Source organism: Sus scrofa, chromosome 7, assembly GCF_054392235.1.
Source record: "Sus scrofa isolate SSC_HxYL_T2T_F1_AM1 chromosome 7, Sscrofa_HxYL_maternal_Yorkshire_Landrace_v2.0, whole genome shotgun sequence".
In the NCBI taxonomy this organism is placed as follows: Eukaryota; Metazoa; Chordata; class Mammalia; order Artiodactyla; family Suidae; genus Sus; species Sus scrofa.
In genome coordinates, this window is record NC_139389.1 from 69,058,596 (window position 1) to 69,085,552 (window position 26,957).

At 41.9% G+C, this 26,957-nt stretch overlaps 1 long non-coding RNA gene across 1 annotated transcript in view; it reads right to left on the minus strand.

Annotated features, from left to right (window-relative positions):
* LOC146401652 (uncharacterized) overlaps positions 1-26,957 on the minus strand; it is a 113,923-nt gene that overhangs the window by 75,258 nt on the left and 11,708 nt on the right. Inside the window, exons 2-4 of the long non-coding RNA XR_014810574.1 lie at positions 18,306-18,377; positions 6,729-6,804; positions 5,708-5,904 (exon numbers count right to left, since the gene is read on the minus strand). This is a non-coding gene — a long non-coding RNA (uncharacterized LOC146401652). The remainder of the gene's footprint in view (positions 1-5,707; positions 5,905-6,728; positions 6,805-18,305; positions 18,378-26,957) is intronic.

The window sequence follows — 26,957 nt, forward strand, 5'->3', positions numbered from 1 at the left end:
ATCTTGCCACTCCCTTCTGGCCTGTAATGTTTCTGTAGAAAAATAAGAAATAAGTTGATAACCTTATGGTTATTTCCTTATAATTAACTCTTTGTTCTTCTCTTGCTGCCTTTAGAATTCTCTCTTTATCTTTAACTTTTGCCATTTTTGTTATATGTCTTGATGTAGGTCTGTTTAGATTCAATCTGTTTGGGGCCCTCTGTGCTTCCTGTATCTTGACATCTCTTTCCTTTAGTTTTGGAAAGTTTCCAGCCATTATTTCTTCAAATATGTCTTCAATCCCCTTTTCTTTTTCTTTACCTTCTAGAATTCCTCTTATGCTGTTCCCTAGATCTCTTATTTTGCTTTCATGTTTTTTCATTTGGTTTTCTATCTGCTGTCCTGATTGGGCGATTTCCATTATTCTATCTTATAAGTTACTTATTCATTCCTGTGCATTATTCCTTTTGCTCTTCAATACCTTTAACTCAGCTTGCAACTCTGAAAATGAATTTTCTAATTTTTCTTGGCTCCTCCATATATTTTCTATTTCCTTTCCAATGTAATCTGCATTACTATTCATATCTGCTCTTAATTCCTTCATATTCACTCTTAACTCCTTCAGTATTTTCACTATCTCCTTTTTGAACTTGGTATATGTAGACTGCAGAGGTCTGTTTCATTGTTTGCTCCTTCAGGGGAATTCTCCTGTTCTTTTAACTGGAAATGGTTTCTGAGCTTTTTCATTTTGCTTATATTTTCCTTATTCTGTGATTTTAGGGAAGACATATACTGTCATCTTGGAGTCTATTTAATTGCTAGAGCACCCCTGGGTAGTTTGTGATGGCTTACTTTTTTTTGGTGTGAGGGCTGCTTTTGGTTTGGATGCTTGCTGTCTCTTTCCCCAGTGTATGCAGGCTGTTATCTTCTTGATGGGGGTGTGCAAGTGTAAGGCCTGCACTTGCTTCCAGGAAGATGGAGGCAATGGGCAGAGCCCTATGGTCAGTGCCTGGTTGTTAGGCCACTGACCGTGATGAGGACCTGTGGGGAGGTGGCACAGACTGCTCCTGGTTGTAGGACCCTGGGAAGTGGCAGTGACCCTCAGGAAGGTTTAGGAGGTGCCCAGAGCCTTTGGTAGGGGCAACGGCAAGGTGTGTGTGTTCCCAAGGAAGTGAGGGAAATGAGTGACACTTGTTTGCTGTGCCCTCCTCTGTAGTGACCTATAGAGGTTACTGGGACCATAGGTGGTGCCTATTCGTGGATCCCTAGTGGTGGCAGGCCATGCCCACCTCTGGAGTCTGATATGGCTGCAACAATTTGCCCCTGCCACCCATAGCCTACACAAGATGCCCTCCACTGACTGAGAGTCCCTATGTGCAGAGAAAAAGATTCCTATGGTGATCCTGCCCCATTCTCCTCTCACCTTCCCCAACAATGGTGCCTTGATCTCCTGAGGGCCCAAACCTCCTCCTGTGCTCCCTCAGCTGTGGTTCTCTGCTCCCTAGCCCATAGCACACTGTTCCCTAGACCCTCAGGCTGTCTCCACACCACCAACCCTAGTCCTCTCTCTGGAACTATATCTGAAGCCTGAGTCTCAGTACCCAGCTCCTGCATGAGCATCTCAGACTTCTCTGTCCAAGGGTGATGGTACCAGTAGTCTGTGTGGCTCTCTTCTGCTTTGCCCTCCTCAGTACAGCTGCTACACTTTTCTCTGAGGCTTTGATGTTCCCCCTATGGGACCATGGCCTCCTAGGGTGCAGGTTCCTTTCCTCTTTCACGTGTCCCTCATGGGAGTACTGGTCCCATTCTGATTCCTTTTTTTCCCCCCTCTTCTCTCTCTCTCTCTCTCTCTCTCTCTCTCTCTCTCTCTCTCTCTCTCTCTCTCTCTCTCTTCCTTTCCTTATGTTCCACTGTGTTATGTGGAGGATTTCTTGCCTTTTTTGGAGGTTTAAGGTCTTCTGCCAGTGTTCAGTAGATGTTCTGTGCCAATTGTTCTACATGTGGATTTTTTTAAGATGTTTGTGAGAGAAGGTGAGTGCCATGTCTTAGTTCCCTACCGTCTTAATCCTGCCTCTCACCCAAATCTTCTTGAAGGCCCTCTTGCTGGAAGCAGGGGCCAAGGTCCAAACTGTTTCTTGAGCCCCTGCTGTACTTTCTTTCCTCCTGCACCTCAACCCCAGCCACAGGGAGCGGAGTGTAGACTCAGGAGGGGCCAAAATAGCTTTTTTAAGGTTTCCAAGGTGGTGCAGGCCCTTCCAAGTAAGGAGACACTTGAATTATCATTCCTTCCTTATTATTCCTCCAATTTTTATGCAGAGATGGGGAATATTTTGAAACATCCACTTCTTCTCCCATCTTTATTCTACCTCTGACTTTAAAAAAACATCTGCCACTGGCTACTGCATGATCTAGCTCTTCCCAGAGGTGCTAGCTAAACTTCCAGGTATTTCCAGCTATGTATCAGGTATCTGGAAATGTGGGCCTCATGTTTGGGACAGAGTTAAAAGTTGGAGACATGGATTTTGACATTGTCTTAGTCAGCTAAGGCTGCCATAACAAAAATGCCATAGGTTGAGTGGCTAAAATAGCCAACATTTATTTCTCACAGTTCTGGAGGCTGGAAATTCCAAGCTCAAGGCACTGGCAGATCCAGTGTCTGGTGATGGCCTACTTTGTGGCTTGGGGACAGCCACTTTCTCTCTTTGTCCTCACATTGCAGAGAGAGAGAGGGCCAACTGTCTTCCTCCTTTTATAATGGTACCAGTCTCTTCATAACTCCACCCTCATGACCTAATTACCTCCCATAGCTCCACTTCCAAATACCATCATATTAGGCCTTCAACATATGAATTTGGGGGAGGTGCAAACATTCAGAACATAGCAGACATCCTCCACCTGTTCATTGAACATTGGGGGATGGGTGCAGCCTCTGATGTGCTAATACCATGCATGCGCTCACAGAGCCAATAGATCATAAGTAATATGTAACATTTTTACCATCTTGACATCCTTAATCAATAGAAATTGTTAAGAGGCCAGACAGGAAAATTCAGGCAAGGCTTTATTGGGGCCCTGCTGCAGCAAAGGGTAGTGAAAATAAGCAATTGTTTCCCTTGCTCACTCACTCAAGGGACAAGCTGATTCCTTACATGGGGTGAGTGTAGGAGTGGGTCCAGGGGTCAGGCCAGAGGGATGGTTTAGGTGGTCTTCCCACCCCTTTGGTGATATTGTATGCAGGGACCATGCATAGTACTCTCTTTTTGCTCTCAATTCTTTGGATGTGGCAGTTGGGTTTTTAGTTCTTTTGTATCTTCTTGTCCATAATTTGTCTCAACTGCGCATGCATGCAGTTATTTTCAGTTCCTTATAGTTTCTTTGTATTTTGTTGCTTGAGGAGATGTTTTTCTATGTGCAAGCATTGCAGCCACTGCAGCAAACAGCACCAGGTCCTAGGTCCTACGTCCCAGCCTATCTCAATACCTATTATGTAATAGCCAAGAAAACTTTGAAAAAGGAAAATAACGAGGGAGGAGTTCACCATAAAGGATACTAAATCATATTGTAAAGGAAGTTTGAAAAAAAATCTAGTACAGTGCCCAAGAGAACAAATAAGCAGTCCAGACCACAATACACATATAACAAGTTCATATGTGACTGGTAAATGCCGCCATGTAATCAGTTAGCTATTTGAAAAATCAAATTAGGTCTTCAGGCAGCACCAGTTAGCTCTTATTCAATATTCTGTGGGGTTCCCCCCGCAACTGGAAGCAAAAGACTAAGATGATGGAATTGCAGGCAGAAACAGCCTGGGTCCCTGAGTCATCACTTGTAGCCACACACTCAGGAGTGCCATCTGACCATCACTAGGCTCAGCATCAGTGAGAATTAAGGCTTTGTGGTGCTAAGGCACTGAGATTTTGGGGTTTAACAGTTGCAGCAGCTAGCATTAATTATCTCAAATACAATGCCTTCACACTTTATGCCACACATAAATAAAAATACATTCTAGATAAATTAAGTTAAATGTTAAATGTTAAAAACTGGAAGAAAATAAAGACGAATGTTTATTTGATCTCTGGATGGGGTTTTTCTGAGGCCTAAAAGTGGTAGAAGATATTACAAAGGAAAAGATCGATAGTTTAACTGCAATTTTTAAAATTCTGTTTACAACAGATTTGAATTTAAAAACGGAACTGAATAACAAGTGGGAAGGATATGTTTGTAGCAACTGTGATAAAGCATTAATGTGCTTAATATTTAACGAGCTCATAAAAATGGAGGCCAGGGGAGGGAGAAAGGATTATTTGAAACAAAGCTTTAATCATAGCTGGCTTGTCCTGATACCTAAAATGTTTCTGAGTTCCCCCTGGTTCTGCCAATTGGTTTGTGTTCTCTACATGCAAACTGTATTTAACACTGGCTCAAACCCAACCTAATTAGTAAAGTCAATCTGCCGCAAAGAAAAGATCATTATAATGCTTCATGCAGCCAAATGTCCATGATATTTCTAGTATGTGCTATTGGAAGTTCTCCACATGACTGCTCCCCTCTGTTGGTGCAAGAAATTTAGAGCTGGTGGTACTGCCCTTTCTGGGAGCTCTAGAGTAATGGTAGGACTGTCCCCAGAAACAGAGCAGACAATGAAACAATTTGAGACAATTTAAAAAAATAAATTCTGGAGTTCCCATTGTGGTTCAGCAGCAACAAACCCAACTAGTATCCATGAGGATGCAGGTTTGATCCCTGGCATGGCTTGGTGGGTTAAGTATCTGGCATTGCCATGAGCTGTGGTGTAGGTTGCAGATGTGGCTCAGGTCCCACATTGCTATAGCTGTGGTGTAGGCCAGCAGCGGCAGCTCCTGTTAGACCCCTAGCCCAGGAACTTCCATATGTCACAGATGCAGCCCTAAAACAAACAAACAAACAAACAAACAAACAAATCCTGCTTGCATTCACTTCGTCATACAGTCATTGAATTATACTACTGAGCCCATTACCTGGTCCTAGTGGCTTTCTATGCATTACCTTAATTCTGCAGCTAGGTCTCATTTTTCCTCTTTTTCAAATAAGGAAACAGCCTTGAGTGGGTGAAATAATTTGACCAGCATAACACAGGGACTGGCAGAGCCAAGATCTGAAGCATAGTATGTTTGACTCCAAGGGCAGTTCCTAATTGCTGATCCATTGCCTTCTGCTGATCTAAAGGAAGGTTCTACCTAGATGACATTTCTGGTAATAGCAGGGCTTGAGGGGGCAGACAAAAGAATGAAGAATGGGTGAAGAGTGAGGCAAGTGTATGACTTCTGCTGCAGGCTACCTTCTGGCCTAAAACTATTAAGAAAAACCCAGAGAAAACACATGAAAGAATATTTTTTAAGATACTGGATATCAGAAAGAGAAGGACAGGAGTTCCCATTGTGGTGCAGCAGAAATGAATCCAACCAGGAACCATGAGGTTGTGGGTTTGATCCCTGGCCTCGTTCAGTGGGTTAAGGATCCAGTGTTGTGGTGAACTGTGGTGCAGATCGCAGATGCTGGCTCGGATCCTGCATTGCTGTGGCTGTGCTATAGGCCGACAGCTGTAGCTCTGATTCGACCCCTAGCCTGGGAATCTCCATGTGCCGTGGGTATGGACCTAAAAAGAAAAAAGAAAAAAAAAAAAAGAAAGAGAAGGAGAGAGATCCTTGGGAAATGGGAAACAATTAAGTCCTCTGATTGCCCCACCTACCTGCCCAGAGAGATTCCAGGTCACATGGCAGAAAGGGGAGCCCCGGCCAAATCCAGCAGTCTCCTGAGTTGAGGATATGGCGGTGGGGTGGCAAGGAGGCCAGCAACCAGCAGAGAGAGGGCTGTGCATGGAGAAATCTCTGAAGATCTGTAGAGAGCCCTCTTTGAGTCTTCAGTATGTACACGGGAAGAAATAATCTAAAACCATGGAAAAAGAAAAGAGTAGAAGGAAAAATTCATGGAGCTCATACGAGGCTAGAAATGGCTCTTGTTTTCAACAGCCAGATTGGAAAACCTCAGAATTCATGGGACATTGGGAAAAGTACCAGGAAGGGTTTTGCCTAATTTGTGAGGCAGAATTAGCCCTAGGATAAATTCAGTTCTGGTTCAGTCTAACAACGCTTGAAAGTAAGATCCAAAAAAAAACTCTTTCCAAGTAATTCAGCTGCATCCCAGAATAAATCTCAAGAATCTTATAGGAAGAAAAATATATATTTGAAGGTAAAATTCACAATGCCTGACACCTAATTAAAAATGAGGACTGAAAAACAGTCAGAGAATAAGGTGCATAATGAAGAGAAAAGCCAACCAATTGAAACAAGCCCAGAAATGACACAGATGACAGAATTAATAGACAAGGATATTAAAAGTTATTATAACTGCATTCCATATGTTAAAGAGGCTAAAGAGAAAATTGAGCATGTTTAGGAGAGACTTGAAAGATACCAAAAATACACACATCATATGTCTAGAGATTAAAAAACTGTAATGTCTGAGATGAAAAATAAACTGGATGGGATTAGACAGCACAGAGAAAAGAACAGTGAACTTGACGACATAGCAATAGAAACCATCCAGAATAAAACACAGAGAGGAAAAAAGACTGAAAAAATAAACAGAGCATCAGTGAGCTGTGGCTAAATACATGAGGAACTGAAATCTCCAAAGGATGAGAGGACCCAAAAAAAGTTGAAGAATTAATGGCTGTAAATTTTCCAAAGTTGATTAAACCATATACTCACATAACCAAAAAGCTCAATGAATTCCAAGTGTAAGAAACATCACAACCAGTTGCTTAAAGCAGCGTAGCTAGTAACCCTATAAAGGACATAAAATAAAATAAGAAAAAAAATAAATACACTATTTTCTAAAGAAGAGCAGGAAAATAATACAGAAAACATACAGCAAAATGTTAGATTAAAATTGTAAAAAAATGTTTTAATCAAATTAAGATACATAGTTTAAACTCCCCCACGAAAAGAAAGAGATTATAAGATTGGATAGATAAAGCAAACTCCAACTATAGGAATGATAAACCCACTTTAAATATACAGACACAAATAGATTTGAAGGAAAGGGATTAATCTCCAAAATTTATAAATACCTTCTGCAGCTCAATACCAAAAAAACAATCCCATCCAAAAATGGGCAGATGATCTAAACAGACGTTCTCCAAAGAAGACATACAGATGGCCAAAAAACACATGAAAAGATGTTCAACATCACTCATTATTAGAGAAATGCAAATCAAAACCACTATGAGGTACCACCTTACACCAACCAGAATGGCCATCATCAAAAAGTCTACAAACAATAAGTGCTGGAGAGGGTGTGGAGAAAAAGGAACCCTATTATACTGTGGAAAAAAGCATGGAGATGCCTCAGAAAACTAAAAATAGAACTACCATCTGATCCAGCAATCCCACGCCTGGGCATCTATCCAGAGAAAACCATAACTCAAGTACACATGTACTCCGATGTTCATTGCAGCACTATTTTCAATAGCCAAGACATGGAAACAATCTAAATGTCCATCGACAGAGGAGTGGATCAAGAGGATGTGGTACATATACACAATGGAATATTACTCAGCCATTCAAAGGAACGAAATACCAGCATTTTTAGAAACATGGATGGACCTAGAAGCTATCATGCTGAGTGAAGTCAGTCAGACAATGAGACACCAACATCAAATGCTTTCACTGACATGTGGAATCTGAAAAAAGGACACAATGAACTTCTTTGCAGAACAGATACTGACTCACAGACTTTGAAAAACTTATGGTTTCCAAAGAAGACAGTTTGGGAGGTTGGAGGATGTGCTGGGGTTGTGGGATGGAAATCCTAAAAAAATTGGATTGTGATGATCATTGTACAACTATCAATGTAATAAATTCATTGAGTAATAAAAACAAAAGGGGGGATCATAGAAGATAGCCCATACTGCTTAGATTCCTGGGGCTGCCATAACAAATTATCACAGACTTGGCGACTGAAAATATAAATATATTCTCTCAGTGCTGGAGACTAGAAGTCTGAAGTCAAGGTGTCGGCAGGGCCATGGTCCCTCTGGAGACTCTATTGAAGAATTCTTCTTCACCTCTTCCAGCTTCTGATGGCTCCTCGTGTTCCTTGGCTGATTGCAGAATTACTCTAATACCAGCCTCCATCTTCACGTGGCCTCCCCTGTGTCTCTGTGTGTCCTTTTCTGTCTCTCATAAAGACACTCTCATTGGCCCACCCTAACCCAGTATGATCACATCTTGATCCTTATCTTAATTGCATCTGCAAAGACTGTATGTCCAAATAACTTCACATTCTGAGGTTCCAGGTAGACATCAATTTGGGAGGGAATGCTATTCAACCCATGACACATTCTAACACTAATCAAAAGAAACCTGGAGTAGCCATAGTAATACCAGACAAAGTAGATTTCAGAGCAACATATCTATTTAGGAATAATAATATCATTTCACATTGATAAAGGGATCAATTACTCGAAACATAATCGTTCTAAATGTTTAAGCTGCTAAGAACAGAACTTCAAAACACACGAAGCAAAAACTGATAGAACTACAATGATAAATCGACAAATTCACAGTTATAGGTAGAAATTTCAACACCCCTATCTTGATAATGGATAGAATAAGTAGAAAAATAATCTGTAAAACATAGAAGACCTAAAAGCACTATCCAAAAAATTGACTTAATTGATATTTATAGAACATTCCATACAACAGCAGCATGTATATTATTATTCTCAAGGGCACACAAACTACTTACCAAGATGGACCATGTTCTGGGCCATAAACCAAGTTTCAATCACTTTAAAAAGAGTCAGTTCATGCAATTCATGACCTTATTACAGTGGAATCGAATTATACATCAATAATAACAGAAACATCTCTGGAAAAATCTCCAAATATTTGGTAACTAAATAATACACTTCTCATAGCCCACGGGTCAAAGAAATCAAAGGGAATTAGAAATTATTTTGAACTGAATGAAAATAAAAGCACAACATATCAAAATTTGTGAGATACAATGAGAAGCAATACTTAGAGGATAATTTATAATACATAACGCCTATATAGAAAAAGAAGGATCTCATGGCAATGACCTGAGCTTCTACCTTAAGAAACTAGAAAAAGAATAGCAAAATGTACCCCCAAAATGCAGAAGTCAATTAAATTGTCAACAGAAAAAAAAATAGAGAAAAATCAATGAAACGAAAAGCTCAATATTTATTAAAAAGATCAATAAAATTGACAACCTCACCCCTAGCCAGACTGATCAGGGAAAAAGAACAAAACAAAAGAGAACACACAAATGGCCATTATCAAGAATGAGAAAGAGACATCACTACAGATTCTAAAGATATTAAAAGAATAAGGGACCATTAATCTGGCTAGCCCAATAACTATTAAAGACATTTAATGTGTAGTTAAAAACATACTGCCCCCCCCCGACAAAACCAATGCTAGGCCTAAACAACTTTACTGGTGAATCTATCAAACTTTTCACAAAAAGAAATAATACCAATTCTACACAAACTTTTCCAGAATACTGAAGAGGAGGAAATAATTTCTCATTCTGGGAGGAAGTTATTATTACAGTGATACCAAAATCAAAGACAGAAAATAACTGCCAACCCAGAACCCTAGTAAACACTGACAAAATACAAAAATTGCAGGAAATTGGATCCAAAGTACATAAAAAGCATATCATAATGCAATGGAGTTTATGCTAATAATCTGATATTGGTTGAACATTTAAAAATCATTGAATAAAATATAGTTATTTTGTGTAGATGCATTAAAAATATGTGGCAAAACCCAACATCTGTTTCTGATAAAATCTTTCAGAAAACTAGAAATAAAAGACAAGTTTCTCAACCCAATAGGGAATATCAACAAAAACCTACAGGTAACATGATACATAAAGGTGAAAGACTGATGCTTTCCTCCTAAACTCAGAAAAAGCTAAGATGTCAGTTCTCATCATTTATATTCAACATTGTACAGAGATTCTAGCCAGTGAAATGAAGCAATAGAAAGAATAGGCACACAGATTGAAAAGGAAAAGATAAAACTCTCTTTGTAGACAACATCTGCAAATCTTTGTAGAAAATACTATGCAATCTATCAAAACTACCAGAACAAATTAATTTAGCAATGTTGCAAGATAAAAATCAGTAAATAAAAATCGATTACTTTTTTATTGAGGTATAATTGACATATAACATTGTATCAATTTCAGAAGTACAACATAATGATTTGGTATTTGCATATACATTGAGAAGTGATCACCACAATAAGTCTAGTTAAGGTCCATCACCATAAATACTCACAAAAAAAATTTGTTTTTCTTGTGATGAGAGTTTTTAAGATCTATTGTCTTGGAAACTTCGCAACACAGTGTTATCAACAATAGTCACCATGCTGTGCATTACATTCCCATGACTTATTTACTTTATAACTGGGAATGTATACCTTTAGACACCCTTCACCCATTTCACCCCTACCTCTGGCAACCACCAAACTGTTCTCTATATTTTTCGATATCATATAAGTGAGATCATACAATCTTTGCCTTTCTGTGTCTGAATTATTTCACTTAGCATAACACCCTTGAGGTCCATCCGTATTGTCATAAAGTCAAGGTTTCATTTTTTTTTTTGACTGGATAATATTCCATTGTGTATATATGCCACATTCTTTTATCAATCAATGGACACTTAGGTTGTTTCCATATCTTGGCTATTATAAATAATATTGTAATGAATGTAGGGGTGCATATATCTTTTTGAGTTATTGCTTTTGTTTTCTTTGGGTAAATACCTGATGTGGAATTGAGGGATCATATGGTAATTCAATTTTTAATTTTTTGTAGACTCTCCATATTGTTTTCCATAGTGGCAACACCAATTTACCTTCCTACCAGCAGTGTGTAAGTGTTCTGTTTTCTTCACACCCTTGCCAATAGTTGTTATTTCTTACCTTTCTGATAATAGTAGTTAACAGGTGTGAGGTGTCATCTCATTGTGGTTTTGATTTACATTTCCCTGATGATTAGTGATGTTCAGTATCTTTTCATACACCTCTTGATCATCTGCGGGTCTTCTCTCTTTTTTTTATGATCACACCCAAGGCATATGGAAGTTCTAGGGCCAGGGACTGAATCTGAGCTGCAGCTGTGACCTACACCATAGCTGCAGCAATGCCCACTGTACAAGGAGCAGCAATCTTTTAACCCACTGTACCAGGCCAAGAATCAAACCCATGCCTCCACATCAACCCAAGCCACTGCATTCGAATCCTTAATCCACTGTGCCACAGTGGGAACTCCTGTGGGTCTTCTTTGGAAAAATGTCTTTTGAGATATTCTGCCCATGTTTTAATTGGATTGTTTTTTGCTATTGAGTTGTTTGAGGGTTTTTTGGTATATTTTAAACAGTAACCCCTTACCAGATATATGATTTGCAAGTATTTTCTCTTATTTTGTAGGTTGCCTTTTTATTCTATTGCTGGTTTCTTTTGCTGTGCATAAGCTTTTTAGTTTAATTAATCCCACTTGTTTTTCTTTTGTTGCTTTTCCTTTTGGTATCAGATACAAAAAAATCACCACCAAGACCTAAATCAAGGCACTTACCACCAATGTTTTCTTTTAGAAATTTTATGGTTTCAGGTGTTACATTCAAATCTTTAATCCGTTTTGAACAAATTTTTATCTATGGTATAAGATAATGATCCAAATTTATTCTTTGTGGCTATCCAGTTTTCCCAACACCACTTATTGAAAAGGCTGTCCTTTCCCCATTGTGTATTCTTGGCCACTTTGTCATAAATTAATTGACCATATATGCATGGGTTTGTTTTGGGATTGTCTATTCTGTTCCATTATTTATATGTTATGTTTTCATGCCAATATCATACTATTTTGATTACTATAGCTTTGTAATATTGTTGGGGGTCAGGGAGCATGATGTTTACATCTTCATTTTTCTTTCTCAAGATGGTTTTGGCTGGAATTCCCCTTGTGGCTCAGTGATAATGAACCTAACTAGTATCCATGAGGATGCAGGTTTGATCCCTGGCCCCACTCAGTGGATTAAGGATCCGGCATTGCCATGAGCTATGATGTAGTTTGCAGATGCAGCTTGGATCTGGCGTTGCTGTGGCTGTAGTGTAGGCCAGCAGCTGCAGCTCTGACTGGATCCCTAGTCTGGGAACTTCTATATACCACAGGTGCACCCCCCCAAAAAAAAAGAAAACAGAAAACGTAATATTAAAATAGACAAATGATTTGAAGAGACATTTCACCAAAGAAAATATAAAGATGGCACAAGAAAACACGCTTGACATCATTAATCATTAATTATCTAGGAAACTCATAAAATCACTGTATCCCACTAAAATGTCTAAAATTAAACAGACTATCATACCAAACATTAGAGAGGAAACAAAACAATTAGACGTTTTATACACTGCTAGTGGGTATGTAAATCATGCAACCACTTCAGAAAACAGTCTGGCAGTTTCTTAAAGCATTAAACTTATACCTACCACATGACCTAACCATTCCACTCCTATATGCTTAACCAAAATAAGTGAAAGCATATGTTCATATAAAGACTTGCACAAGAATGTTGTTCACGGCAACTTTATTCAAACTAGCTGAAAACTGGAAATGACCCAAAAGTCCATCAACAGGTGAATGGCTCAACAAATTATGATATATCCTTATAATAGAATAGTTCTCAGCAATAAAAAACAATAAATCTTGATACATACAACAACATGAATGAATCTCAAAAGATGTATGCTAAGTGAAATAAGCCAGACAAAAAAGTACATACCGTATGATTCTATTTACATAAAGCACTACAAAATACAAACTAATCTATAGGGACAGAAAACAAGCCAGTGTTTGCCTGAGGACTGGAGGCAAAGGATGTAGGACAGGGAGGTACGGAAAGGATTGCCAAGGGAAACTTTTAAGCACAATGAATATTTTCATCATCTTGATTGTAGTGATGGTTTCCTAAGTGTGCATATGTATCAAAATATATCATATTATACATTTTAATGAGTCAACTATACTTTAATAAAATTGTTAAACAGGGAGAACTAGGAAAGGATGGCCTGAGATTTGAGGGAATGTCATTGGACAAATGACATTTGGGATTCACAGCTCTTGAAGATGAGGGATGCAACTGATAATATTAGAAATAGTATTGGAGTTCCCATTGTGGCTTGGTGGGTTGAAAAGCTGACATAATGTCTGTGAGGACACTGGTTCAATCCCTGGCCTCACTCAGTGGGTTAAGGATCTGGAACTGCTGCAGGCTATCACAGATGTGACTCAGATCCCACAGATGTGATTCTGATCTGGTCTTGCCATGGCTGTGGCATAGGTCTCAGCTGCAGCTTCAATTGGACCCCTAACCTGGGAACTTCCATATGCTATAGGTGCAGCCTTAAATAATAATGATGAAGATGATGATGATAATGATGATAATAAATGTTATTATAGCTAATGCTTATTGTCTGTCTGCATACTATTTTGTATTTACATACATGGGGAAACTGAAGCTCAGAAAAGCTAAGCATCTTGGGCTAGGTCATAGAGCCAGTGAGTGGTGGGATAGCGGATTCAGAGCCCACACACTTAACCAGATCACTGGGAGTTTCCAGAGCAGACTATGGGAGCCCTGAGTTTCCTCCAGCACCGGAAGGTACCAGCGCAAGTTGAGTCAGAGTGGTTTCCAGCCCTCCTGACTCCACTGGGCCATGCAGCCCCAGAGTTGCCCAGCCCCACAGGCCCTTCCCCTCTTGTCTTTGCTCTGGAAGCTCTGAGGCCAGGCAGACAAAGCCAATCCTAACAAGTTTCAATTCTGGCAGCAGGAGGCTGGGAGCCAGCGCTCCAAGAGACATTTGAGAAGATGAAGACGAAAGCTGTGGGGAAAAGTGACAGGGCATGCCCAGAATATCTGCAGGTTCAGCCACTTCTCCATACCCTCCCGGGAAGGGGAAGGGGGTGGGGAAGTGGGGCACATGGGCCAGACATGACAGGTGCTCTCAGATATCTCATTCGGACTGGGAGGGCTTTGGAAGAACCAGAAGATAGCAGCAGACACAGGGAAGCCTTGGGGGTTTTTGCCAGAGCAACCAGACACCACAGGAGGCTGCAGGCTTCCTTAGGTCAGAGCAGCTGGCAAGGCCACACCCTCCTCCAAAACTCTCAGGGTTGTGAGAGGAGAGCCCTATGGATCCCTAACACTTTGCAGCCAAGGTCAGGACACTGGCCTTCCCAGCCTGGAACCCCTTGGAGTTCTGCTGCAATCAAAAAAATCTGAGACAGGGAGTTTCCTCCCTGGCACAGTGGGTTAAGAATCCCACTGCAAGAGTTCCCCATCGTGGTTTAGTGGTTGACAAACCCAACTAGCATCCATGAGGACATGGGTTCCATTCCCAGCCTTGCTCAGTGGGTTGAGGATCCAGCGTTGCCATGAGCTGTGGTGTAGGTCACAGACATGGCTCGGATCTCTTGTTGCTGTGGCTGTGGCTATGGCTGTGGCTGGTAGCTACAGCTCTGATTTGACCCCTAACCTGGGAACCAGCATATGCTGCAGTTGCAGTCCTAAAAATACAAAAAAAAAAAGAAAAGAAAAAAGAAAAAAGAATCCCACTGCAGCAGCTCCAGTCGCTGCGGAGGTGAGGGTTTGATCCCCACCTGATGCAGTGGGTTAAAAAAAATCAGGCATAGGTCACAACCTGGATTAAATCCCTGGCCCAGGAGTGACCCCGTGCCACAGGTGCAGCCATTAAAAAAAAAAAAAATCTGAGACAGCAGCACTCCAGGGAAGCTGGTGAGGGGGTCCTGTCAGTTTTCTTCACATGGATCAGGGGGCTGTGACACTGTATCACCTTCTCCTTCTGGGGCTGAAGGTAGCTCAGGCCTGTATTTCATCAACAATTCACCTTAGAGCAGTTGTTATAAAAACGGCAGAGAATTCCCTCCAAACTCCCTCTTCCTAATCCTCACCACACACACCCTACTAGGTTAGTTTCCTCTGGCTGCTGTAACAAACTACTACAAACTTGGTAATTTAACAACAACAAAAAAGTTAGGATCTTGGATCTTAACAGTCTGAGGTCAGAAGTCCTAAATGGGTCTTGCTGGGCTAAAATCAAGGTGTGGCAAGGCTGCTTTCCGTTCTGGAGGCTCTAGGGCCAAATACACTTTTTTTTTTTTTTACCTTTTCCAGCTCCTAGAGGCCACCCACATTCCTTGGCTCATGCCCCTTCCATCTTCAAAGCCAGCATTTTGCCAAAGGAAAGCTCTTTCTCACACTACACCACTCTGATTCTGATGCTTTTGTCTCTTTCTGTTCCAGTGACCCTTGTGATTACTCTGGGCTCACCTGGATAATTCAGCATAATCTCTCTATTTTAAGACTTTATTTTTTTATTAAAATATATTTGATTTACAGTGTTGTGTCAATTTCTGCTGTACAGCATAGTGACCCAGTCCTGCAAATAAATACATTCTTTTTCTCATGCTATCCTCTATCATGTTCTATCCCAAGAGACTGGATATAGTTCCCTGTACTGTACAGTAGGACCTCACTGCTTATCCATTCTAAAACTAATAGTTTGCATCTACCAACCCCAAACTCCTAGTCCCTTCCACTCCCCACCCTATCCCACACACACATTGGCAACCACAAGTGTGCTCTCCATGTCTGCGAGTCTGTTTCTATTTTGTGGATAGGTTCACCTGTGCCATATTTTAGATTCCACATATAAGTGATATTATATGATATTTGTCTCTCTCTTTCTGACCTACTTCACTTAGTATGAGAATCTCTAGTTACATCCTTTAAGACTTTATCTTAAAGACTAGCAACTTTGATTCTATCTACAACCTTAATTCTCTTCCTCCTATCATCTGACATATTCACAGATTCCAGGGATTAGGGCAAAGACTCTTTGGGGAGCTGTTATTCTATCACCCCCTCCCCACTATACACAAAAAAACTCATATGCTGGGTTAATTACAAGGGTGAAAAAAATCTTGGAGTTCCCATTGTGGCTCAGTGGTTAACAAGTCTGACTAGGAACCATGAGGTTGTGGGTTCGATCCCTGGCCTTGCTCAGTGGGTTAAGGATCTGGCGTTGCCATGAACTGTGGTGCAGGTTGCAGATGCAGCTCGGATCCTGTATTGCTGTGGCTCTGGTGTAGGCTGGCAGCTACAGCTCTGATTAGACCCCTAGCCTGAGAACTTCCATATGCCGTGGGTATGGCCCTAGAAAAAGACAAAAAAATATATCACCAATGATACCCTCTGATGAAAAGATCTCAGAAGCCACTCAGGTAAATACTTATCTTTATAAAGATGCTCACAGATCTCCAGATTCATGAAGGTAATGATGCCAAAGCCCTACGACTTCACTGAGTAGTCAGAAAATGGAGCTAATACAGATAAAAAGGATTTTAGAAAATTCTTCCCAGCCAGAGAGACTGCCCTTTCCTAACTCTGAAAAGGTTGCCTGTTTACAATCACATATTTGTTATGGCCATGGTTTCGTCTGTGTTAAGCAGTTGGAAGCCAGACCTGGAATCAAATACCCTTAAATCCCTCTCTGATTCCAGTAACAATACTGCCAGTTGTAGAGCCTGGCTAGATCCAGGCTGGGCACCTAATGGTATGTATTAGTAATGTGTGGCTGCCATAACAATCTACCACCAACTTAAAACAATGGAAATGCTTTTTTCTTTTACAGTTCTGGAAGTCACAGATTTAAAATCAAGGTGTCCTCAGGGCGGGTTCTTCCTGGAAGCTCTGGGATGAATTCATTCCATGCCTTTCTTCTAGCTTCTGATGGCTATCAGTAATCCTTGGCATTCCCTGGCTGGTGGCTGCATCACTCCAGCCTCTGCCTCCACTTTCACATGTCTTTCTTCCCTGTGTTTCTCCTCCTCTTATAAGGACTTGTCATTGGATTTAGGGCCAACCCAGTTAATCCAGGATGATCTCATCTCTACATCCTTAATTCAGTTATGTTTGCAAAGATGCTTTTTCCAAAAGAGGTCACATTCACATGAATGGTAAATTAGGACTTGGGTATCTTGGGGGGTGGGCACAATTTAACACACTACAGAGTAGAATCTGGCCCCAAAATGGCATTGGGTGAAGTCCTGACCCTGAGCCCAAACCCCATCCCTTCAGTGCAGGGTCTATTCAAGGCTACTCCACAACATCACTACACTTCAACCTTTCACCAAGGCATACAATCTTTTCTAGCCAGGAATGCCCTCTTATATGCTTGGAAAACTGGTTTTTCTTCAAAATCCATCTCTAGAATATCCTTTTTTGTAAAATCATCCCTGGCCCAACTCCACAAGGGATACCGATCAAACCATGTTTGTGTTTTTTCTCCAATGAATCTCATATGTTCTTCTATTATAACACCTATCACAATATCACTTTACACACCTATTTCTCCTACATAGGCCATGAATGACCTAAGGATTCAAAGATCCTCATGCTTACATGCATCCATTCATTCAACAACTATTTACTGAGAGTTTGTTAGGCATTAGGCATATAAAAGCAGCTAAGGAGAAGCATACACAACTGTAAGAATACAACTTAACACAGATCTGGGAAACCAGAGGGATTTCCCTCAAGATATGGTGTCCTTTTAACTGAAACCTGAAGAATAGAGTAGAAATTAACTATAAAGAAGAGGAAAGAGTATTCCAGGCAAAAGGACTAACACAGGCAAAGACCCAGTGATGAGACTAAGCCTAGCGAGTTCAAGGACGAAGAAGAATCAAATGCGGCTGGTGCATGGCTGGGGGTTCCTTTGCTTTCAAAATAGGTAAGGGTCAGAGCACACAGGACTTGTTAAGGTATTTGGTCATTATTCATCTTTATGTCTCTGTTTAACCAATGAATGAATGAATGAAAATTGATCATCCTCTGCTGAAATCACATCAAGAGTACTTTTGCTTTTGCAACATATGCAAAAATAAAACATATAAATATAAATAAATATGTGTATATATAAATAAATGTATCTATGTATATATCCTTTCAAAATGAATTTGTATCCGATAGATATTTGATTTAGAGTGGAAAGTCTAGTTTCAAACAAAAATAACTCAAGTAGTAAGTACTTACTGAAAATTTAAAGTATACTAAGATCCGTACCAAATACTGGATTGAACTTGATCCAAGTCAAAGGTACTTCTCACTTATGAAGGAAAGAGGCTAAAATAAAATTAACAAAGAGCATAAAAGTACCTACCCCAAGAAAATGAGGTCACGCTGCCACACTGATTGATCATCCAGGTCACAGGCAGTGAGCTGAATCAGTCACCTGGGGAGTTGTTAAAAAGAGAGCTTGTTAAAGATGGAGAAGTTCAGACCCACCCTAGACCCAGATCAGAATTTTCAGGGTGACACAGGCTACCACTAGGTTGCTATTAAGCAGCTCCCAAGCACACCAAAGTCTGAGGATCACTCATATGGTGACATTTTTACTATGGAAAAATGCATCTAGTGATTTTTTTCATCATGAAATGTTAGTGGCATCATTTATAGTGAAGCTATAAAGAAGGTAAGAACCAGGACAGAGGAGATGAGACAGTGGATACCGGGAAAGTCAAAAGATGAAGTTCAGGCTCCTGAAAGAAACAACCCTGAAAAGATTGATTAGTGCTTTTCAATCATCAGATCCCCTTGATGATGGAGAAGATGTTTAAGTGACTGTAATAATGTGAGGTTATTCTCCTAGCCCTGTACCCAGTAAGGTACCACCTAACATTTCTCCATCCTTTTAATCACAAAGTATGTTTACATCACTGAGAATCTGAGAGGTGATGGCATAGCCCCTGGGCTGAGAGTTTAAGAGCCAGAGAAGGAAGCCAACCCAGTAGCCAGCCAAAGCCTCCCCAGCCTTCCAAGTGGCTGGAGTGGAAGTAGTCAGCCCAGTGGGACAAACACCAGTTCTCCTGAGGGCAGATGGCTAAGGATTTGGTCCTTAAGAGTATCCCAGATAGCTTTGCATCTTACGGGTTTGCTATCTGGCCAGTGAGACTAACAGAGCCTTCCAGAGAGCGGAAGGTCAAGCAGACATAAGGGAGGGTGCCCAGAGGCAGCCCACAGCGCTGTCCCTGCAGGGTCCCCTGGCTCTCAACCAGCCTCTGGTGGAGAGACTTTATATTTCCAAACAGCTCTCAAAATTACATTTTTTACATATGAAAAACTTTAATAAACTAATGTAAATGCTTTCTTGGAAACTTGTCTGGCCTGGGCTCCCTGGCAAGGAGGGAGATTCTGCTTGGAGTTAAAGCCTGGTGAGAGAAGTCTATGCAGTATCAACATTTGCTTCCATGTGGCCAGTAAACAGGTAAAGGCTCAGGTCCGGGGCAGGACAGGGAAGAAGAGATCAGGAATGGCAAGCAGGGCCCCAGTTCTTCCTCACTCTTTCCTACTTTCAAAATAAGGTTACATCATAAATAAGATTCCCGCTCTGAGGCCAGCCTCCCTTTGGAGAAATCCTGCAGACAACTTCAGAGAAGGGCAACCTTAACTTGTAAGCCAAGAAGAGAACTGGACTTTTCTCTGGAGCCTTGTGCTTCTCCTCTGCCCTGAGGTAAAGGGACCAGAGTTTGTGAAAGGGAATGGGAAAAAGGGTATAGAGACAGCTCCCAGATCATACCGTGGTAGGCTGAGTAGTGACCTCTAAAGATGTCTGCACTCAGGACCTGTGAATATGTTATGTTACATGGCAAAAGTGTCTTTGCATGTGTGATTTTTTTAAAAAAAAATCTTAAATTTCAGCATTTTTAAACTTTTTTCCTTTTTTCATTATAGCTGCTTTACAATGTTGTGCCAATATCTGCTGTACAACAAAGTGATCCAGTCACATGTATATACACACATGCCCTTTCTTATATTATCTTCTATCATGATCTATCCCAAGAGACTGGATATATTTCCCTGTGCTGTACAGAAGGACCTCATTGCTTATCCATTCTAAATGTAATCATTTGCATCTGCCAACCCCAAACTCCCCATCCATCCCACTCCCTCTCCTTTCCCCCTTGGCAACCACAAGTCTGTTCTCTATGTTTGTGAGTCTGTTTCTGTTTTATAGATAGGTTCATTTGTGCCATATCTTGGATTCCAAATGTAAGTAATACCGTATGGCATTTGTCTTTCTCTTTCTGACTTACCTCACTTAGTATGAGAATCTATAGTTGCATCAATGTTGCTGCAAATGGCATAATTTTGTTCTTTTTTATGGCTGAGTCCATTTTTTATCTGAACCACTTCTTAATCCATTCATCTGTCGATGGACATTTAGGTTGCTCCCATGTCTTGGCTATTATGAATAGTGCTGCTATGAACATACAGGTGCATGTATATTTTTGAATTGTAGTTTTGTCCAGATATAGGCCCAGGAGTGGGATTTCTGGATTATATGGTAGTTCTATATTTAGTTTTCTGAGATACCTCCATACTGTTCTCCATAGTGGTTGTACCAATTTATATTCCCACCAGCAGTGTAGGAGGAATCCCTTGTCTCCACACCCTCTCCAACATTTGCTATTTACAAACTTTTCAATGATGGCCATTCTGACTAGTGTAAGTTGTTACCTCATTGTAGTTTTGATGTGCATTTCTCTAATAGTTAGCAATGTTAAACATCTTTCCATATGCCTGTTTGCTATCTGTATGTCTTCTTTGGAGAAATGTCTATTTAGATCTTCTGCCCATTTTTCAGTTGGGTTGTTTATTTTGTTGGTGGTGAATTGTATGAATGGTTTTTATATTTTGGAAATTAATTCCTTGTCAGTTTTTTGCATATGTGATTAAGACTACATATCTTGAAACGAAGATTAATCTGGATTATCTGAGTGGCCCCAAGCTAATCACAGGAGCCCTTGAAAGCTGAGAACCTTAGCAGGCTGACCTCAAAGAGATACAATGGAAGAATAAGCAGGGAAAAATTAAAGTGACTTCAATGACTGGACTCAACCCACCATTGCTGGTTAATTCTGCCAACAGCCAAATGAGCAAAGAAAAGAATTCTTGAAGTTCCCGTCGTGGTGCAGTGGTTCCTCTGACTAGGAACCATGAGGCTGGGCGTTCGATCCCTGGCCTCACTCAGTGGGTTAAGGATCTGGCATTGCCGTGAGCTATGGTGTGGGTCACAGACACGGCTCAGATCCTGCATTGCTGTGGCTGTGGTGTAGGTCAGTGGCTATAGCTCTGATTCGACCCCTAGCCTGGGAACTTCCATATGCCGCAGGAATGGCCCTAGAAATGGCAAAAAGACAAAAAAAGAAAAAAGAAAAAAGAAAAAAAGAAAAGAATTCTTTCTTAGAACCTCTGGAAGAGACTGCATCCTGCAAACATCTTGATTTTGACCCAGTAAGATGAGAATAGACTTCTGCTTTACAGAACTGAGATGATAAGGTGTCATTCTAGCTGATAAATTTGTGGCAATTTTGTTATAGCAGCGATAGAAAACTAATACATCTCGCTCCATAGACCTATCCCAGTGGGTACTGTGAACTGAGCAGGAGCTGGCCTGGGCTTTATGGACTTGTAGATAACTGGAGTAGGTTGTGTGAAGGTCTACACCCATGAAGGGGCTGACTCCCTAGACCCCGGAAGATAGGGATTTGGTCAAGGTGAGAATAGAAGCAAAAGACTACTGTCTTTACTTTCTATTCCAAACAGGGTAAAAGAGGTTCAGAAAAATATTCCCTGATTCCATGGGAATTGTAGTTTTGTCAAGTAGTATTTCTCTCCTCCTGGCTCAAGTGCCTCCATGAAGCCCGTAGTGATCCCATGCCCACAGGGTTCTCCCTCAGGTCTCTGGAAGCAGCCCTTGCTGGGACAGCAGACAGGAATCTGCCATCCAATGATGAACGCAGGGAGCCATGGGGAGAGATGCACCCAGAGTGCTTCCCCAGCCTCAGCACTCTTTCTGCCTATTTGGGGGGTCATATCTTTATCAGAGATGTGAAAGGCTCCCAATCACTTATTCCCAAGAATGGGGGTGGGGTGGGCAAGGGAAGGAATCTCTACACTGGAGCTAAATGCATCATAGAGCCCGATCTATATCTCTGGGCTGGGCACACAGAGTACTGCCTGGAGTGCACAAACTCCCCAAGACAGCTCAGAATCCAATGATACTCCCCCTCAGGATGGCCAGCTTCTTCCTGAGCAGGTAAAGGGGCTGCACAGACACCTGAGACCAGGTGGGGAATGTCTGTAAGAAGATAGGACTTCACCATTTTCTCAGGTCTCTGAAAGTTGCACGTTCAAGAAACTTCTCACTCAGTCCCCAAACTCCCTACCAGCCATTCTCTTGCCATTCTCTGCCACAGTTAATTACTTCCTCCAGTGTGCCAGGCACACTTAGGCCTAACTTTACTTAGCCAGACCTTTTCGAGAAGGCTCTTCCCTGACTTATGAAAATAAATTCAGTCTTCAAAGTCCAGTCCACTTGTCATCCTCTTTGGGGAGACTTCTCCAGGTTTTTCTCATTTCCTCCCCCAACTTGAGCAGAATCCTTGCTGTGCCATTAAGAGTATTTGTATTTCTTGGCACAGACCTCACTTACGTACCCTTGTTGCAGGGTAATTGTTTGAAATATTAACCAGTGGATTCTAACCTCTCTTCATACTTTCCTGCAGCCCAGATTCCTTTCCCCCCTCTGAACTAAGGGAATCATCCTTCATTGCTTTAGGGAGAGGCCGACAAAGCAAAAGATGGAGCAGTTCTCAGTCTTGGAGTTTCAATAGTCTGGTCACCAAGGGTTATGGAAATAGTTTGGTTGCTGGAGAGATTTGGGGGTATTCACAATTCACAGAATTTGAAACTTCTTGTCCTTCCCTCTACTTCCCCTTTTCGGAGATTAAACCAGACCCAGGACCACCGCACCAGCTAAATGACGTCAGAGCCTGTGATCATGGTCCCCCTTAGAGTTGTGCAACACACAATCCACATGAGTGTGCAGAGTGGCCTCAGCACCAGGCCCTTGCCCTATTTCCACTCACTCCCCTTAATATGGAGGCCCTTGTCCACATTCATGGCTCCTCATTGTTGCAGGACATCTGCTGTAGACCTAGGCTTGACATCTACATTCCAGGTGAAAAAAAGAAAGGTAAAAGCCTCTTAGTGAGACTTTTATGCAGGAAAGGACACCCTTTGTACACACTTCTGCCTTGATCTCATTGGTCAGAACTGTATGTCTTATGTCCTCTACTCACAAGGAAACAGTCTTTTTTGTTTTCCAAGCTCTATAATAGGAATGTTCTAGAGAAGCTTTTGCGTAGCCAATTCCCATTGTCTTCCCCAGGGGGGAGTGTGGGAGAGAGCGTTTCTGGCAGGGGGCACAGCATGTGCAAAGGCTTGAGCATTCCTGCTGCATTCCTAGGGCTGACAACCGTGCTGGGACATAGAAGCCCTCACCAGACACCTGCTGGATGAATAAACAGAGAGATGAAGTGAGAGCTTAGCATGGTAGAAAAGCTACGAGAAATTCAGGGTGGCTATATCATAAACTACAAGAGAGGAAGCAGCCAGATGAGGCAAGAGGATTATGTGGGAGGCTAAACATGCTGGGCCTTGTGCTTGGATCTTTATCCTGTGATGAATGAAGAGCCTTTGAAGAGTTGTCTGCAGGGATATAACTTGGTTAGATTTGTGTTTCAGGAAGATTATGCTGGGTTTGGGGAGGGGCAAGTTTTGGAGGTACTCAAGACAAAAGGTAAGGAACCCATCTGGAGCCCATCATGATGTCCAAGCTAGAGAAAATGGTGGCCCAGAAGAGTACTGAGGTAAGGGGATTGGAAGGAAGAGCTCAGAAACTGGAGATGTTTTGGAGGCAGAACTGAGTGCACACAGCAATGGGTTAAACATGGGAGAAAAGAGAAAAGTTAATGACCGCTTCAAAATTCCTGGCTCAGTTTACGGGGTCCATGGCACTACCACTCACTGAGTTGGGAAACATAGACATAGCAGGTTTGGATTTGGAGAAGGGTGATGATGACTGCAGTTTGGATGTTATACCAGACCCTGTTATGCACACTGCCCAAGATTTTCTCATCCTCACCTGCCCCCAGGTTTTAGTCACCATTTCAATGGAGATCCCCAGCTGCAATCACCAGTGCCCACTCACCTCATCTCTCATCAGGTTGGACTTGGAACAGTACTCTTTAGCTATTTGAACTGCTTCTAGGGCTGCCATGGTCACGGCACTGGCTTCAAGGTAGTAGACAGGTAGTAGAAGGGTAGTAGGCAGTGTAATAGACAGGACTGGGGTGGCTCTGCCACCAGCACGTTCTCCACATGTTCCACAGGCAGCTGTCGCAAATGGTCAATTCTATCCCACCCACCCCAGCTCCTGCAGCCTGACCAGCAGATTCCCAGGTGATGCTCCATTCCCAATTCTCTGTATACCATAATGCACTGCAGCACCTCTGCCTCCTCCCACTCTGTCTATATCAATAGCTCCTTCAAGCTCCAGCCCTCCTTAGACTTGGCTGGACCCACTGGAGCTCTGGCTTCTCTGATCAACTTTAGGCTCAACTGGAGTAACAAACTGGAAGCCTGTGATCTAGTTTCTCCATCGAATGCCTGGAGGGGTCAGTCAACACAACCCAGAAATGCATGGGAGTTAATAATCATAAAGCAGACCTGATCCATGAGGTACAGGAGGAGAAAGGAAGAAGCCATCAGATAAATCTCTCTCTCCATGCCTCCTCCCCCAAAGGAGTGTCCTCCAAGGCAAAGTTCTTCTGTAAGACCTGTTTACAGGACATTCCATGTGCCCAGGCAACATGAAGCTGTGGCTAGTTTGGTGTATTAGTTTCCAGAACTGCTATAACAAAGCACCACAACTGAATGGTTTAAAAGAATGAAAGATTATCCTCTCACAGTTCTGGAGGGCAGAAGTCTGAGTCAAAGTGTTGACTGGGCTGTGCTCCCTCCCAAGTCTCTAGGAGAGAGTCCTTCCTGGCCTCTTCCAGCGTGTGGTGGCCACACATGTTCCTTGGTTATGGCAACATCACTCCTGTCTCTGCCTCTGTCTCCACAGCCTTCTCCCCTCTGTGTCTGTGTCTCTGTGTGACCTTGCCTTTTCTAATAAAGACCCCAAACACATTGGATATAAGGCCCACCCTAATCCAGTAAGACTTCCTCTTAGCTAGTTATGTCTGTAAAGACCCTCTATCCAAATAAGGGCACACTGACACGTCCTGCAGGTTAGGACTTTGGCATGTATTTTGAGGGACACAATGCAACTCAATAACAAACAGTTGGTAACATACCAACTTGTATTTGCTTCCTGCTTTCCCTGTCTCATTTACCTTTTTTCTATCAGTCTGTGCTACCATGAAATTGCATCTCCCATGAAGCCTTATTAAATGCATTTTGACTCAGGATATATTTCCTAGGATATCTATGCAAAAACATGTTGATTTGGGGACATTCAAGTAGAGATAAATATCAGGTGGTTAAAACTGAAGCACAGAGGAAAGGTCTGGACTGGAGGAATCAATTATAGTGTGGATCTGTTTTGTTCATTCTGTATACTTCTCTCTTCTTCTTTTAACAGGACCTCACTCTTCCTGTAGAAATCCATCTTCCATAATTCCTTGTGGTCCTGGGAGGTTGGCAACAAAGGGCCACCACCGCCACCCCAAATTCCTTGCAAATGCCATTGAGTAGGCGTATGACTCCAGATTAACCAGAGCCCCTTCTTGGGAATGAAATAACAATTTTGGGAGAGAGAAGTTCTTTCCTTCCTTCCTCCAGAGTGATAAAACCTTGAACTATCTATAGCCACTCCTCTGCCCCTCACTCCTACCACATGAGGAAGCCAGTCTGCAATAGAAGATAATGAGGCAAATATAGTGATAGAAACAGAGCCCTGCTTCCCCCCCACAAAAAAAAGAGGGAGAGAGATGCTTGACAACATTATTTGAGTCCCCAAATCCAGAAATGTCTGAGGTCAGTGCCATTTCTAAACTAGTCTGTTATACTAGCCAAAATGTTCTCTCTATTTTTGCTTGAGCTAGTGTGAATTGAGCTTCTATCATTTGCAGCCAAAATTCCTCAGTGTATAAATGGCATCATGATTAGATGCTAACAGAAGCAATTAGATGCTAAATATATAGGCTGACGAGAGCAAAAATGACAAAGGCAGAGGCCCATGGAGAAGGAACATTTGAGCAGTAGTCAGAGAAAGCATGAAGAGAGACTGAAGTGTAGCAGTCAGAGAGGTAGGGAGAAAATGAGGAAGGTGAGATCCTGGAAGACAGAGGAAGTGAGACTTGTGAGAAGGGCATGGTCAATGTCATCAAGTGCCACTGAGAACCAAGCAAAAAAGAAAAGGAAAATTCCATCGGATTCAGTGGCGAAACACCCCTGGTGATCTTGATGAAAGTAGCCTCAATGGACAAGAAGGGGCAGAATTTTGATGGCCAAGTGTTGAGGGGTAAGTGAGGCAGAAAGACAACAAGTGTAGAAACCCTCAAGAAATTTGGTTGCAAAGGGAGAAGAGGTGGGATAATGACAGCTGGAGAGGACACAGTGGTGTCAATGAAGATTTTTTTTAAGATAACGAAGACCTGAACATATTTCAATATGGATGGGAAGAGACCAACAGGGAGGTAAAGACTGCAGCTATAAGTAAGGAAGAGGAAAGAGAGGTCCCGGGGAAGGTGGGAGGGGCCAGAATCTAGGAGGCAGGCCTCCGTGGTAACAGGAGATAAAGAGGGGATTGGAGGCACAAATTCAGATAGGTTTGAGGTTTGATGGCAGAAAAGCAGGGGAATTTTATCTGTGAGGCAGCAGCGAGATTATTGCTGATGGTGGCAGGAGGCTGAGAGGTAATGGGCGGAGGAATGGTCAGGTTGGAGGTTTGAGGAGGATT